This window comes from Corvus hawaiiensis, chromosome 8 (assembly GCF_020740725.1).
Source record: "Corvus hawaiiensis isolate bCorHaw1 chromosome 8, bCorHaw1.pri.cur, whole genome shotgun sequence".
Taxonomy (NCBI): domain Eukaryota; kingdom Metazoa; phylum Chordata; class Aves; order Passeriformes; family Corvidae; genus Corvus; species Corvus hawaiiensis.
The window spans coordinates 29,647,506-29,662,307 of record NC_063220.1 but is presented as its reverse complement, the minus strand read 5'-3'; the positions used below and the strand labels follow the sequence as shown (position 1 = coordinate 29,662,307).

Below are 14,802 nucleotides of genomic sequence, written 5' to 3'. Positions count from 1 at the left end.
GACTAGCCTGGTTTACAAACTTTGTTTCTCCCAGAGGCTTGGTACTTCTGGGCCAAATTGTGATTTAATTTTTTTTCAGTGTAGACTTCACATGACTTCCCCCAATTCTTTCCACCTCCACAGTGAACTGAAAATCCAAGGACTGATACAGGCCAAGAAATATGAGGTTTTCACATCAATCTCCATGTTTTATTGATTTTTCTGTTGCCTCAAGCAAAAAGTAATTGTATTAAGAACTTTTACAAAGCCTGGGTGTTATTTCCATCCACTATTGCGTGTCATGGGGACAAGTCAGAGTAACTCAATTCTCCTACTGCAGAAGTGAACTACCATGAAGGGAAACACCTGTAATGAATGTCAATGAAAGAGGGTCTTCGCCCCTGAGACTGTACCAGAGCAATCAATGAAAAACATGTTCTCAGGGCCTACTAATACTGCTAAGTTAAAATTAAAAGCACCAAAGTCCTGGTGTTTGGGACACCAAGAGAAGAAACGTACAGTGCTTCATACAGTGCGACCCTAGAATAAATCCCCAAAATAAATTTATTCCTTTTTTTTTACCAACTTGTCTTCAAAGCTTTACTTTGATTCTGTAGCTTGCCCTTTTTAGCTTCACACTTATTTTCCTTTTTCCTTCCTAGTTTTGCCTCTTTAGTTACTGCTGGCTGTGGCCCTGGTTAAAAGAGCAAGTTTTCTTTTGCCTCTTGCAGACCTCTCCAAGATCCTGTAATCCAGGCTGTATGGCTTCTTGTGATTCCCAAGGGAAGCCTGCTTAGAACTGACATTGAATTGAGTGTAGCGTGAGACACCAGCTTAGGAAAATTTCCAGAAGGAGAGTCATGAGGTCTGTTGCAAATGGTGTCAGGGCTTAGAAAAATACCTGCTGCCTGCAAAATCCCAGAAAATAGGTGTTGGAACTCTCCAGCTGTCATTGGGATTTCCATCAATGCACAAAGGCATCTGGATGTACCTATATATAGATATATATATATATTCACACAATATATACACAATTTACCTGAATAATTTTCTTTTGCACCAATGTCAGCAAGTGTTAGCATGACAAAGAATTCACCTTTAAGACTTCATCAGGGTTTGAGGCCATCTGTCCTTGATTTGCAGAAGTGTTTCTGATTCAGGGCACTGTTGAACAAAACTTTCACCATGATTTTCTCTCCTGGGCTTTGTGGTCCTTGGAAGGATCACAGCTTAGGAAGTTAAACTTCCAGATGTTTTCCAGTCACAGCCTTCTCCTGTCAACAAGATTCATCTCCCTGCAAATGAATTTAGATGTCCTTAGAAGGAGGAAAAGCCTTTGGCATAACCTTGAACTGTCTGGCAGCGCAAGGTTGACTAATGTGGAGGATGGTCTAATCTGTTCAGTGTTTCATCTCAAAAGCTGTCAGAGCTGTGAGTGTTCTGACGTGTAACTAAACCCAGCAGTGATTTGCAGATTTCTTAGCTACAAAGCAGTTTAGGTTTGAAGGCAAGACAGACTTGAGGACTGCAGTATGGACTGCTGTGAGTTAGCTGAAGGTCTGTCACATGTCCATGTTTCTGCTTTGAGCAGCGAATTGTGTACACACGTTCCGCAGGTATTCTCCAGCAGCTTAGGGATGCTTCATCTCTCCTATCTCCCTTGTAGCCATGTCCACTTTCACTTTCATTAGTCCTGTTCTTTTAACTGAAAACTCAGTCTCTGTCTTCTTGAGATGCCTCCAAGAAGTACTCTGGAGCTCCAAGAAGCCGTAATGTAACTCACTAAAGGACACCGTTCATTTCCTCTGTGATTGCTGCTGAAGTGACAACGGATCACCTGCACAGAGGTGGTTTTGGGTAGAATACATGCTTTTTCTTTAATGGAGGTGGTAGAAAGAGAAATAGCAACTTGCTAATATTATATTTTCAACCCTCTAGGAATGGCACTGAGTGTTTGGGAAGAGTTTCTTACCGGGTATCATTTAGAAAATGTGCTGTAATGGCCCTTTCACTATGAAGGGTATTTCTTGAGTATGTAGCTTCCAGCCTCAAATCAATCACTGGCTGGCATGAACTGTCATAATGATAAAGAATTGAGCACTAAAATAAAACACGTATGTATAAAGGCAAGTGAACAGCCTTGATTTCTGTATATATATTACATTGCAGTACCAATATAATTCTTTACATCTCTTATTCTCCCTTATTTACCTCCCTCACCACAACAAGTACATCAGGGATTTTATTAATTCAAAAGTAGAAAGAAATGTTCTCAGAGCTTTCTGTCCTTAAACAGAGAGACATAAATTGCTCCTGGTTGATCCAGGCTTGACTTTGTCCTGCTCACGGAAAGGAGCCAAGGTATCTGTGTCACCCTGGCCACTAAGCTTGTCAAGTGTAGGAAAGTAACACAGAAACATAAGGAGTCCAGAATACTCTGATTGACCCAGAAACATATTTCCTCATCTTTGTATATTGAGTACAAACTATTTTTGTGATACTCATGTTTCAGAATTGGACAACTTTTTAAAACTTTAACTTTTGTGCAAGAAGAAAAATGTATTTTCCACCCAGATTTAACTTTTTTATGTGCCATTTAACTTACTACTGGAGGAGGGGGGAACCTTTCCTTGCCCTGTTCAGAAGCACTGCGAGAATCTGAGCATTCTCTTACAGAGAAATGTTTCTCAGGGGCTTGTCTGAACACCAGGTAAGGTCAGTCATCTGTGCATGGAGGGAGCAGAATATGATACAGCAGGAAATATAAAGATGCAAGATGCTGCTTATGGCAACTGAATTTCAGAAGGTAAAAGTGAAATTGTGAACTTTGGGTTGAAGTAAAGAGAGTCCAATAACCTTTTCACAAAATTGGATTTTTTTTTTCTGTTGTGCCAAGCAAAATCTTCGACTTTTAATAACTGGTTTATTTTGATTGCAAACTGTGGTACAATGTTTAATAAAACCCTGAGATGAGCTCAGCTGGTCAGAGCATGGTGCTGGTAACACCAAGGTCATAAGTTTGACCCCGATACAGGCTATTCACTTAAGAGTTGGACTTGATGATCCTTGTGGGTCCCTTCCAACTCAGAATATTCTGTGAAATTATGCAGCAGAGAAATAAGGAGTAGTGATTGAGCCACATGGAATAAATTAGATGTCAGAGGAGCTGCTCTGCTATCAGCAGGTTTCTGTAATGTTATCACATCCTTATTCATCAGGTTATGCTTCTCACAGCTGTAAGCACTACGGATAGAATGATAAAGAACCTTCAGCTGTACTTCATGCTTGGAAAACAGTGGTGCTGTTGCAATGATGCTTTTGTTCTGCATGTTTACTGGACAAAATGTACTGTATTTATTTTTTTTTTTGCAGGATAGTACAGTTGTTTTTTTCAAATATCAGGGAAGTTATCAAAAGGAAGTGGTGCTCGCTCAGATGTAAGCTGCACAAATGAAACCTAGGGGTTCTTTTAATGGCATACCTATTTTCAAGATGTTTCTTGCTGTTTCTGTGATCTTATTTGAATAACCTCACAAGGTATTGGAGGGAAAGGCTATTTCATTCTCCCATCTCCACCACCTCTTCTGACACACGCAAACTGTGAACTGTGGTACTGAAGTGTTGGAAACGTTTTAGGTTGTTTAGAGGACAGAAGAGAGTCCACATTTCCTCTATAAATAGAGGTCCTGGAAAGTAAGAACAAAAGCAAGTTTACAGTCCAAATGTAAACTTGTCTGGCTTTCTAGCAAGAACCAGCTGCCTGATCCAGCAGTCTCTCTGCTCTCCAGACAGTTCTGTTATCACTTGCATGGTTAAACATGCCTTACCAGAGAGCCAACAAAGCCACTCTCTTTCAGAAGCAATCACTATTATGCTGCGGGAGGTGAAATGCAGTTCACTGCCCTGGCCATTCTGGGTGAGTGCATAAGGTGCTCTTGTGATGGCCACAAGAACCTGGGCAGTTTCTTCTCCTCCTTTCAAGAGTTGTTTTAGTTTAAACTGCTTTTATATTTGAGCTGTAAACTCCAAGTCACATTTTTGCTTTTTTTCTAGCCTAGGACTCATGGAAGGTGTCTTACCCTGCCTGTGTTAATGCCTCTGACATTACTGAGAATATTCCAGAAGTGACACAGACAGAATAGTCCTGAGCACCAGATAACAGATCCATGGGAAGAGTGCCAAGACACAAAGGGATGTGTTCTTTACTGGAGGTAATTTCTTTTTCATTTTCACATTTCTTTACCTGCCAATTCCAATTGTCTTGCAGCATGTTTGGAAAGATATTTTACAAAATATGGCCCCAGCCCTGAAGTCAGAAGGAAGTGTGTGACCTTTCTGTCTGTGTGAGGATCCTTTTTATTCCAGTGACCCTCTGCAATGGTATTGGGGTCCTTTCTCACATGTCAGACTGACATAGGTGAAACAGAGAACTTGTGAAGATGGCACATTCAGTCTTGTGCTGCCTAGATTCTTTTGAGAAGGCTTCCAAACAAAATTCGTAACAAGGAGTTGAGAAAAGTAGGTTGTTCCATCCTGAAAACAACTAGGGATTGCCAGCTTATTGAGGCTACAAAACAGGCACAAATGAAATTCACTATTCTTGTGCCTCTTTTTCCTTTGTGCAAGGGTCATGTGAAGCAGGGAACGGTTCTCCCTCCCTGTTGGGGAATTCTTTAGACAAGGGGAAGGAAAGTTTGCTGCAAAAAGAAAATTCCTCTGAAGAATAGCTTGGTTACTTTGACAGTAGAGTATTTCTGGTGGAGACACAGCCTAGGGCTGATCTAGGCTGCAGCTGGATTTCATTTGCCTGAAGAACTACCAGTGGAAAGAGCAGTTCCCTAGCTGAAATATAAAGAAACTGTGGAGAAGGACTTCTGGAGGGAAATATAACATATTTAAAATGAAGAATAAACCCATGTGAAAGAAAGAACTCTCTTTTCTCCCCTTCCCTACTGTTCCTACAAGGGACATGTCTGTTCTTTGTTCAGCTTTTCTTCTTTCTTTCATTGCATTGTCTCTTCTGCCTTCACAGCTGTGTTCTCCAAAGGGTTTGTTGCTGCAGAATTACAAGGAGTTCCTATAAATCTCACAGCTGCCATTCATCTAGGCTCTGCTGGTCTCACGAATTGCTAAGATTTAGATGCCTTGTCAGAAGGTGTCCTGTGTGGCTGGGTCAGCATTCTGCCAGACTCTCCTCCCTTCCCCTGTTGCCACCATGCTGAGCCCTGAAATTTCCATGCTGTGCTGGGACAGTGCTCAGCACTTCTCTGCGCAGGAGACAGACTCCAGGGAGAAGGCCTTTTATCTACATATAGGAAATTAAATAGCACATCACCCCACCCATCCAAATACAGTCTGTTTTCTGAAATGAAGTTCAGAGGTGTTAAGCAGACTGCATTAGAGAATCAGCAGCCCTATGTCAGCCCAAACTTGTTGATCAGACTCCAAAGGCTTCTGATTAGTCCATAAAATGGGAGCTGCTCCTCGGAATCAAGCCTTATTTTGTCTTCCAGTCAGGTCAGGAAGCCAAACCCTTTCTGTCTGTCACATCAAAAACCTACGTGTGAAGCCTCAGTTCATTGAAAAGTTTCACTGAGCAGCTTATCTCACCATAGAGTATTCCTTACTACCTACACACCTTTACTGGATACTTGAAAGTTATAGATCTTCTCTTTGGGTCTGAGAAAGAAGTAGACTTGGAAATAATACCAATCAATGTCTTCTTGTAGCAGCATAAGATAAGGTCATGCCAGGGAATAGACAATACAAAGATAATAGGCAGGCTGGTTTTTATCTCATTGAGAAGTTATAAGGGCAGTTAAACTTTCTAGGGATTTTCTCATAAACCCCAGAAAATGCCACTAATCTCATAATGACTCACATAAAGATAATGTAGAGAGAAGTCTCCTGCAAAAAAAAAAAAAAGTAAGCTCAGAGCAACACACAGGAGCTTATATTTGGATTGAAATTGGCGTAATTCAACACTGAAGGCCAAACTTTCTGCTGGGAAAATTCAATCTAAAATACAGTGCAAAGTCCATCAGGCTCATTTGGAAGCTGTAAATTAATTCAGTTTTTCATACTGAAAGGGGGTGTGGAGGGAAAAACTTTTCCAAACATGAGTGATGTTGCTGCAGATATGTAAAACTCACTTGGTGTGTATAACACTCTTTGGATAATGACTTAAAACATTTAAAACAAGGCCACAGGCAGCAGGATCAAATTCATTACAAGAAGAGACAGTGTGCAAATTCCTTTTGAAAGGTAGTACTGCCATCATTAGGGTCACACATGAGAAGATTATTTAGAGCTTTTACCTCCTGCTGAGACCTGGTCTTTGTAGCTGACCAATGAGCAGAAACTCTGAATTAGAGAGAGGGAAATGCTGATCTGCTTTGTGCTATTTAAGGGGCTTGGAAAGGTTTAACCTATTGAGTAACTTAAACAAATGCCTTGAGACTTTTCAGATTCAAGCAAACATCAGTCAGTCAATCAAACCCTCAAATTTGCCAACCAACGGTGCAAAATTCACCATTAAAATACCTTCAATACTTGAGTGAATATGCAGTCAGCTACTTTTGCTATTTGTATGTTATCTTTCTTCCATTTCTTTTATTTCATTGGTCCTTGAAATTCCCTTTATCTTATTATGAAAGCTGACAATACTAAGTAGCTTTATTAATCCTTTCCCCCCGGCTTTCCCAGTAGTTTAATCAGATGTTTACTAGAAAATAAGCACAGATTGAAAGCTTCCTAATCCATATGATACAGCTATCCCTATCAGAAACACAAAACCTAGCCGGTAAAAGCAAAACCAATGATTCCCTATGGAATCAACTCCGTTGAAATTCCAGGTCCTACTTTTGAGAACTTTTATACAAAATCCTGGTTTTCTGCTTGTGCAGCGAAGGATTTCAAGAGCTCATTTGAGACCAAATGAGTGGCAGCCCTCCCTTCTTTCCCCTTGGTCATGCCAACCATCAAGTGGTGGCCATCAAGAGTCCTGGATGTTCCATACCACAAGGGATGCGAGCTGGGAGGAGAAAAATTGCTCCTCATAGATCACCTGATTTCTGCAACTGGAACCTAAGGGTGAAATCTGGAAGGCTACAGAGGGCAGAACAGGAACAGACATTTACAAAGAGATGTGAAAAGAACCATAACAACCCTAAACACTCACATTTACACAAAAATTCTCTTGCATGCAGGCACAGGTAGAGTCATATTTCCAGGAATTCACATACAGTGAACTACAGCACTGAAATATGATGCTAACTTTGAATAAATTGGTGGTTCCAATATCATCTTTCATAAAGGTTAATGACAAAACCCTTTTGAACATCTCAGATTATCTGCATTCTTGGATCTGAAGCTTAGGAAGTGACATTTATGAGATTTTGGCTTGTGCTTGCCATATAAATGACAGAATTCAGTTGGCACAAGGTACCAAGATGCAGAAATGCTTTTAATAGTGAATAAACAAGTCATGCCTGGGATATACACTGCTTTTCATGTGGCTTTGTGAATCTTCAAATTGTTATTCATATATAATTGCCAGGTAAGGCTGCAGGCTCTCCAGGGTATGGCAGTCACCATTTTACTGGCTGGTTGTTCTCATTTCTCTGCAAAAGTTGTGTGACAGAGCCAAACGTAAGAGCAGAGGGAAAAAAAATGGGTGGTAGAAACTGATAGTGAAAGCAGCAATTAAAAAAAAAATAGTAAGAGTTTTCATGCGCATCTCCACAAAGGTTATACATCATTGATGACAAAAATTGAAAGAAACTGCAGCAAAACCACAAAAATAACCACCTTCCAACATCATATTTGCTTGGTGGTGTTGCATGTTTAATCATATTTTTCATCATCCTCTATTGTCATGACTAGGAAGAAATGAGCTTGTGTGGCAGCAGAGCGATCAGGACAGATGGGGTGTGGACTCAAAATACTTATTGTGTATGGGGGATGAGTCAGGTATTTTGCACTGTTGTTATGGCAAGAAGATCATATAAACCTTAGAGGGTCTTAGCACAGAGATGAGTGTGGTAGCAAAAGTTGGAAAAAATCTTCAGTTATTTCAAAGTTTTTCCTGCAGCTACCATCAGGAACTGAAGGGCAATTGGGTTTGACTTTTCATTTAGCAATCATGTTTTGAGCAGGAGCTGACTTTGTCCAGCTTTCCTATTTCTGCAGCAAAATATTCCCATTTCTAATGATGCAGAGCTATGTGGGCACAAGCACTTGGCCAGTGCATCAGGTTCCTTGCCAAACTCTGAGCCTGCACACAACTCTTCAAAGACAGCTTAGTTGCACAATGGAGGTGAAGCATTTCTGTGTGTTAGACAAACAGTCATGGCATTGTGGCCATGAGATCTCTACCAGAAGTAGTTTACAGTTGGAGTAAGTCACAGGAAGGGAAAGCATAGTGCAATTTTAGTGTATGTTTTCTATATGCCAGGTTAGATACAAACTCTGTATAAAAATGTCCTTGTGATTTCCTTTGCTTTGTTTGTTTGTTTGTTTGCTCCAGAAGATGCACAGGACCAATTGGAGTTCTAATGGTCTGGTATTGATCTGGAAGTCCTTGTTCAAAATCCCTTCAGACACAACCTTTGCGGTCTGCTGACAACGCAGCCCCTCCGAGGGCAGGAATGAGCGTTACAGAAGCAGAGCATGCAAATATCATCTGCAATTTCTCCAGCGTCCTGCAGCCCTGGCTTCAGGCTCCACCTAGGAATCGAGCATCCACCACCCAGATGTTCAGCCTCAGTTGGCTGCTAGGGATATTGCCTTTAAGCAATTGCTTGCAAAGTTTGGAGAATCAAGGTTTAATGTGTTCCCAGAAGCTTGCACACTGTCCTGCAGGATATTTTTGCAATATTGCTATGCCAAGGGAACATGTTAACAAATACATCTGGGGTTTTTTGTTTTTAGGTAATTTCTTCTGTCTGTTCTTTCCCTTTTGAAAGAGAAATGAACTCTGTGCATGTTTGCAGGTTTCTGCCAGCAAGAGAACCTTTTGAAAGTGAGTGGACAGGAGCTGCACAAACATTAAAATACACTGCTCTCCATCAAAGTTAAGAACCTGTATCTAAACTTGGCCAGGTTTGTTCATCACTGCTACTGACCCCTGAGCAAATTTGCTTTGGCAGGTGCTTTCACGTGTACTGAAAGCTTGAAAATTACTGTAACTGTCCTTTGTTTCATGCATGTGACCAGTTGTATCTGCTTATTTTTGTAGGTACTTACGTTTTGCCACAGCTTGGCAGTGTAATTGTTAAAAAGAGCTTCTTCTAATTACAGCAGGAGAAAAAAACCCCTCAGACTATGCTAAATCCGCCTGTCTGACCTCAGCAGTGCAGTCCCTGGTTGCTTCCCTTGAACTATTTTTTGGCATTCGTTCCCTCCCCATCCTGGTCCTATGAATATTTCAGTCCTCTTTTCTGTATTTATTCTGTTCTTTGCTTCTCCTCCCTCTTTCATACTTTTGCCCAAATGATTGAATACTAATTTTTTTTATGCACTAAACTAATGTTTAACACTCACTTTGCAGGCTTATCTCTCTTTTTAATGCAATCTAATGATTTTCTCTGCTTCCTTTGTTCTCACCTTTCCACTTAACTCTCTCTGATACCACACCTCTTAGTTCCTCTTCTCAAATATCTCTAGAAATGAAAAGACTTTTGACTTCTTGTCGTAGCAAACCAAGATGTCATACATGAAATCCCTATTTGTGCTTGGTCTTTGCATATTAAGTGCTTTAATTAATTAATTTTGAGTTAAATATTTTTAGATTAAATCTTAAAATTAACCCATCAGCCCAGGTACAAAAATCCAGTTCCATTATCAGTGTTTTCAATTGTTCAAAGTAGTTTATTAAGAGAGTTGCACCCTTCCCAGTTAAAAATTCCCCAGTTAAAAATCACCAACTTGCTCCCTTTTCAAACTTCAAACCACCTATACACCATAAGAGTTACCTTTCCTGTGTTTACTGTACACTTTTACAAGTGTTTTAAGATGTGTTGGATGTATTTTAAGACCTTCCTTTTTTTAAGTGTTTTCACTTGCATTCTGATTCCAAGGCCAAAAAACCCCAGTTCTAATAGCCAGCAGCTATTTTTAGCCACAGAGCCATTACTCTGCAGGCAAGCTCCATGGCAACCTGAATACCTGAATTTTAATGAAGGCATTGTAGCTCCCTTATCTCAACCAATACCACCCCTCTGACAACGATGAGCCATTGGTGGACGGAGATGATCTATCAAAGGGAAAGAACCAATCACTTACAACCGAAGGGGCGGGCTGTGGGCGGACTGGGGGGTGAGGGGGGGCGGAGCAAAGACACTATAAAAAGAACGAGGCAGAGAGGAGGGGTCTCTTCTTCCTCTCTCTCTCTGCAGGCTACCTGTAGTAGATGTCGGTGCTGGGCATTCAAAGCCTTACTCCTTTTAAGGGGCCTTTAGTAATTTTTTTTAAGTCAGCCCAGCACTACAAGTTCTTTTTCTCTACCTGAGGTCTAGTGCTGTCTCAGCCAGAAGATCTCAAATCCCTGCGCTCCTGGGGCATACCATCTACTGAGCCATAGGATCCCAAATTTTTATATTTTTCTAATTTCTGTAATTTTTCAATTTTTCTGTTTTCAATAAATTAATCATTTCTCACACAAGACTTCTCCCTTTTCTGATGTGAGACCTGCAGCCCAAAAGATTCCCTCGCTTGTCCTGCTGAGTCTGGAAAGTCTGTTTAGAGACTAACAGGTGAAGAGAAATAATGGTGCCGTTTCTTTGCTTGTCTGTATTGGATTTACAGAGGAATCTGGGATGATTTTGGTTTGCACATACCTTACCAGTGAGGGAACAGCTCCAGCCACACAGGGATGACCTCCTTAGTCTCTCAGTCTGGATTAAGGCAATTGCAATCACACCTCATCCAGAACTGTCACACCTTTCTTAGCTCTCATTTTCCTTCCACAGTGTGCAGTAATCAATATCCTTTCACTGCATATGGTGTTCCTCTGAAGTTTAAGTGCTAATGGTGCCATTTAGCAAGGTGAGCTGCATCAGCTATATACAATATAAGTGTAAATTGGAAATTGTTTAAGCTTTCAAATTTGTTTTATGCCATTAGATTTGCTCATGATTCATTTGTCATTCTAATTGGATTCTAACATGTACTTTACATTTCAAAACTTGAAATTATGAAGACTGCATAACAAAGAATGCTTAAGAACAGGCAGCTCTCCAAGCTGTGTTTAATTTACAACAGATGAGTAAATGAGGAAGGTGAAGAGTCACAAAAATACTGAGTAACAAAGTGATGCTGCCTTAGAAATCCAGTGATTAATTGCGATGATAATAAGAAGAGCGATTAAGTTGATTTATTTAAATCCTCCTGTAGTATTGGAATAGCTCAATTGAACAGGATGCAAGGATGATTTTTACCCTTGGTCTTCCAACTTTTTAGATCTTTCTTCTACTCTTGATTGACTTGACTTTGCACAGGATTACCTGAGGAGTAAATGGAAAACTGTTTCTGCTAGAAATAGAGCAGGACAATAACTTGTTGATTCTCCTTCTGAAAAACAGCAGAAGAGCTGTAAGTCCGTGTGAGAAGGGTGTGTTTCTGACTGTGGGAATCTGGCTGACCACATTAACTTACAGCAAAGTTCTTTAGAGGATCCTGAGGTCTCCATGGGCCTGAGCCTGTTCCCAACCATGGGCAGTATCTTTGTGTACCCTGGCAGACTTCAGACTTCATAGACTTTATGTCTCCTTTTCAATGCAGTCACTGCAGTTGCATAATCATGAAAACTCAAAGTGTATTTTATTCTAGTGCTTTGAGACCTTAAAACACAAAACCGTATATATATCACAGTAGCATTTCATGCTGTATCTTGAAAACAGATAATTGAATCATAAGCTGTTTTTTCAGCCAGCTAGGAAATGGGCAAGTTTGCACTGGTGGCCTGCTAATAGCAGACTGGGGCGTGGATGGAGTTTGTTTCCATTGCCCAGGGTGTTGTGCCAGTGACCGCAACACCATCTGTTCATTCTTTCCAGTCTTGTATTCTGAAGTGTAGAAGTCAAATCTTAGAGAACAATGTTCCGCTGCACTTCTCTGACAGTTAAAAGTACACCACTGAAAAAACCCTATCCCTTGTTTGGGATAGTCCTTTGTCCATTTTTTGATCTTTTTGTTTTCTCTCCTCTGTCCAGCACACCCATCTTTGTGTGAAAACCCTTTCCTTGAAGAACCCAGCAAAGGCGTGTACACTGAAGTCAAGGGTACATCAACAGGCAAGCATATTAAAAAATAAATTCCCTTTATTATCTATGACGTATTTTTACAACAAAGAATATTTAGCACTTTAAGTATGAATACAGAAAAATTTACATAGGTGCTGCATGTTTTTAGACCAGATGGGCCTTTTAGGCAAGAGACAAGAACATACTGGATATAGCAAAGCAAATTTGCATTAAGGTTCTTTTTTTTTTTCCCCAGTGCGTTATTTCCCATGAATACATCAGCAGAGAGTTGTGCTTCTCTTTCTCAACCAAGTGTAATCCAGGCAGCAGATGTGCTGATATCCCCATGTTGCTCTGCCAAAGCAGTGCTCACCGAGCCATGTGGATGGATTGATATTTCTGAGGTACCAGCTCCAGAGGTATCCAGGCCTTTCCCTATCAGCTGTAACATGACAGAGGAGCAACTGTTTATGGTGGTGATTTGAATAACTCTGGTGTTCATTCCCAGGAGTTGGAATGTGACTTCTGAGCAGTTCTTAGTGAGCAGCAGCTCCTTACCTGGGCTCATCTCAAATCACTGACTCCCTAGTGAAGAATCCCTGCAGTGAGTGATGGAAAGCAGCTGAGTAATTCGAAAACAATAGTTCTGGGTAACATTAGTCACAATTGGTATTATAATGATTTCCAGATGAAGGTTCACCGTTGTGCAATGTGCTATGTAGACCGTGTGAGAAATCACAGTCATCTTCTGTTGCATGAGGGCCTTGCTGCCTTTGTACAATCATGGCTCGGGCCTGTCACTTTGGCTAAGTAGAGAAGGACTATGGGAAAGAGACACAGTTGAATTAGGGGTAGAAAAACATGCTGTGTGTTCACATCGTGGTGTGTGGTGGTTGGTTGAGTTATGTTTGTTGTGCTTTAAAACTGTGTAACCTGATAACAGTGCTTTAAAGTGCTTTAAAAGGCCGGGTTTTTGCAATAAAGGGCTCTCCTTTGCACCTGCCTGGGGACTCTGCGTTGCTCATTATTGCAACAATCTTCCGCTTTGGAAGATGGCTTTCTGAGAGGACCACTCATTCCCAGCAACTTGGGATTTTATGGAATCCTAAAATGTTCCCCTACATTCATAATGTTCCCCCCACCACCCAGTATTCCCAGCTGCAAAAGTCTTTATTACAGGAAGGAGCAATTTAGTTTCATTTTTTGTCCAGAAGGACATCACGTCTGCTTTCCCTGGTACTGTGGTTCCCTGATCAGCCAGACAGTTTGTTACAGGGCTGTGTGCTGAGGGAGTTTTTCCAAGGAAAATGTAAACACAAACCAGGCCAGAACACTTTTTATCTTCATTTGCCTTACAAATTGTCAGCTCCTCATCAGAGAATGTGAAGAGCTTAATTTAAAAAGAAGTTATTGAACAGATTTTTTAGGAACATATAATATATACCACGAGAAAGACAAATTTCATGAAATGTTTTGTTTTGTCAGAAACTCATTTTTCCCTGACAAATGGATTTCAGGGGGAATTTTCCAGAAGGCCCTACTCATTGGTCTGTGTGACTGGAAAAAAAAATGAAAAGCCTGAACCAAGAGAAACAGAGACACAAAAAATTTTGTCAGAGAAGTTAATGTCTGATGGCAGCTGGCAAGGGACATAGTTGGAGTTCCTAGATCTGTTATTTTCCAAGGAAAGCTGTCATAGGTTAGCAAGCATAGTCCCGGAAGGGATGTCCATGCTAAGAGGTGCTTACAGCTTCCTCTGGGACCTGATAGAACCTATCAGCTGGCCAGTTTGAATATGGACAATTCTCTAAGCCACTTAAAGTTGTGACCGCCTCTGTGATCCACATTAAGAATAGGCAAACTCCCCCTCCAAGCTCTCTCTCGTTTCTGGTGCTGGCACAGGTGACTGCGGGCCCCGTGTGGGGGCCAGCGGGCCCAGCCCAGGCCCTGCTCTGGCCAGGCCGGGCCGGGCCACGGCCATCCTGGGTCGATGGACCTGTTCCAGCCATGGAACCCCCCCACTGCCTTGCTGTGGGCAGCCGGAGCAGCTTGGCTCTCCCCCCTCTCCACTGCGATAAGAAAAATTCAACATTCCAGCTGCAAAGCTGCAAGGCCGAGGTGAGATTAACCCTTTTTACTGCTGTGAAGAGCTGAAAACCTGAGGGAAGAGAGAGAGGAGATGCTTAAAGCTGAAATTCTGTTGTGAAGCTATGATATATCAGAGTATCCTGTTGTAATTTCATGAAGATATGGGGGGTGGAGTGTTCAACTCGTGAGAAAAAGCACCTGCGCTGAGATAGGCAGATGCTGACACAGCTGTAATTTCATGAGAAGTTTGGACAGGGAGAGATGGAAGCGATGAGGACTTTTGCTCCAAACGGGAAAGGAGAAAACCTCAGTCCCTAGAGATGCTCCCAGAGATAGTCCTAACGATGAAGATGATGAAGACCCTTTGCTCCCAGGGAAGGAGAAGGGCCTCTGTTTTTGTTTCTGAACAGCTCAACCTTAAAATTGTACCCCAAAAACCTTCAAGAATGGACCCTTGAAAGCAGTTGTGGGAAAAGCTGCAAGTCGGGGGAAG

At 41.3% G+C, this 14,802-nt stretch overlaps 1 long non-coding RNA gene across 1 annotated transcript in view; it reads left to right on the top strand.

Moving 5' to 3' along the window:
• The window catches only part of LOC125329061, a 109,188-nt gene extending 96,897 nt beyond the window's left edge, over positions 1-12,291 (top strand). The window contains exons 5-8 of the long non-coding RNA XR_007205026.1: positions 4,033-4,190; positions 8,507-9,081; positions 10,950-11,025; positions 12,192-12,291. This is a non-coding gene — a long non-coding RNA (uncharacterized LOC125329061). The remainder of the gene's footprint in view (positions 1-4,032; positions 4,191-8,506; positions 9,082-10,949; positions 11,026-12,191) is intronic.
• Positions 12,292-14,802: the final 2,511 nt, after the last annotated feature.